The sequence below is a fragment of the Bombus affinis genome, unplaced genomic scaffold (genome assembly GCF_024516045.1).
Source record: "Bombus affinis isolate iyBomAffi1 unplaced genomic scaffold, iyBomAffi1.2 ctg00000110.1, whole genome shotgun sequence".
NCBI lineage: Eukaryota > Metazoa > Arthropoda > Insecta > Hymenoptera > Apidae > Bombus > Bombus affinis.
In genome coordinates this window covers 332,501-335,000 of record NW_026108848.1, presented here as the reverse complement: position 1 = coordinate 335,000, position 2,500 = coordinate 332,501, and positions in this window count along the sequence as shown.

Here is a 2,500-nt window from a genome sequence, read left to right as displayed (position 1 = left end):
TAGAAAACGTTCAACCGACCAAATAAACGCTTAATCCCGACGTAAAACGTCGAGATACGTCCATTTATGCAAAAATATTCCTACCTTGTAACACTTTTAAGCGAGATAACTCGAAAAAACGTGTTCGATACGGAAATTTTTCAAAGTCCCAACGAAAAAATCGAAACTTTGTAGAAGGTCTTGGGGACGACATAAACGCTTAATCCCGACGTAAAACGTCGAGATACGTCGATTTATGCAAAAATATTCCTACATTGTAACACTTTTAAGCGAGATAACTCGAAAAAACCTTTTCGGTCTTTTCGCACCGGCCGAACTTCTTCAAAGTCCCAACGTCCCGTCGCATAGTTCCGTTTCTAGAAAACGTTCCACCGACCAAATAAACGCTTAATCCCGACGTAAAACGTCGAGATACGTCCATTTATGCAAAAATATTCCTACCTTGTAACACTTTTAAGCGAGATAACTCGAAAAAACGTGTTCGATACGGAAATTTTTCCATGTCCCAATGTGCAATTCGAAACTTTTTAGAACGTTTCAAGAACAAAATTAACGCTTAATCCCGATGTATTTAATTAGAATATATCGATTTATGCCAGAATATACGTACCTTATAACGCTTATTATGGAATTAATGCGAAAGGAACTTTCGGTACTTTCGGCACTTTTGGAGCAGTGCGAAACAATTCAAAGTGCCAACGTCCCAGTCAGCTAGGTCCGGTGGAAAAAATTTAAAAAAAAAATAAAAAGAAACCGTTACGTTCGGCTAGACGGCGCCGAACAATAACGATTTCTATAAAAATTTCCATACCTCGTAACGCTTTTTGAGGAATTATTTCGAAAGGAACGTTCGGCCTTTTCGTACCTGGACGAGAGAAATTTCAAAGTTCCAACGTCCCAGTCAGCTAGGTCCGGTGGAAAAAAATTTTTTAAAAAAATAAAAAGAAACCGTTACGTTTGGCTAGACGACGTCGAACAATAACGGTTTCTATAAAAATTTCCATACCTCGTAACGCTTTTTGAGAAATTATTTCGAAAGGAACGTTCGGCCTTTTCGTACCGGGACGAGAGAAATTTCAAAGTTCCAACGTCCCAGTCAGCTAGGTCCGGTGGAAAAAAATTTTTTAAAAAATTAAAAAGAAACCGTTACGTTCGGCTAGACGACGTCGAACAATAACGGTTTCTATAAAAATTTGCATACCTCGTAACGCTTTTTGAGGAATTATTTCGAAAGGAACGTTCGGCCTTTTCGTACCGGGGCGAGAGAAATTTCAAAGTTCCAACGTCCCAGTCAGCTAGGTCCGGTGGAAAAAAATTTTTTAAAAAAATAAAAAGAAACCGTTACGTTTGGCTAGACGACGTGGAACAATAACGGTTTCTATAAAAATTTCCATACCTCGTAACGCTTTTTGAGGAATTATTTCGAAAGGAACGTTCGGCCTTTTCGTACCGGGGCGAGAGAAATTTCAAAGTTCCAACGTCCCAGTCAGCTAGGTCCGGTGGAAAAAAATTTTTTAAAAAAATAAAAAGAAACCGTTACGTTCGGCTAGACGACGTCGAACAATAACGGTTTCTATAAAAATTTGCATACCTCGTAACGCTTTTTGAGGAATTATTTCGAAAGGAACGTTCGGCCTTTTCGTACCGGGGCGAGAGAAATTTCAAAGTTCCAACGTCCCAGTCAGCTAGGTCCGGTGGAAAAAATTTAAAGAAAAAACAAAACGAAACCGCTACGTTCGACTAGATTACGTCGAACTATAACGATTTCAATAAAAATTTCCACACCTCGTAACGCACTTTAAGGAGTTATTTCGAACTTTAAGGAGTTATTGCGATTATTTCAAAGTCCTCGCGGTACCACGTCGGGACGCGATACGCTCTTACGCGTTGCTCGCTCGCTCCGCTCGCTCGAAAAAAAATATAGACCAACCCAAAACCAATCCCTTTCGCGTTCGTTCTTCGATCTCGTTCGAATCTCGGTTCGAACGCGATCGGGAACGGTTTTAGGTTAGGCTAGAATCGTACGAGCGAGCGCAGCGAGCGAGCAACGATCGAAATTTCCACGCTGTAAGCGTACTAGATATTTTCCTATCCCTGTACGTTTTTTTTATCCGTCGTACTCTCTCCGATCGAAGGAGAGTCATGGACGAAACGTAAAAAAAGGGGAAACGAAACGAGAGGAAACGTTCGACTGCGTGCGCGCGCGCGCACGGCGCGTCGCTCCCCACCTCGTACCTTAATAGATTGCTACCTACTCCGCCACATACCCGCTAGCGAGGGGTTGCGCGCGCAGCGCTAGCGTGAGCGTCCAAGTCCAGCGGCGTATTGCTTTGCGTTCGTACGCGTCGTTATTCCATTGGAATAAAAAAAATCGCTACGTACGATCATCGTGCTTCGGCACGGCCGTACGTAGCGAGATTTATTTTTCGAGCGCCAGCGACAAAGTCCAGCGGCGTATTGCTTTTTATTTGGACTTGGAAAAAAAAATCGCTACGTACGA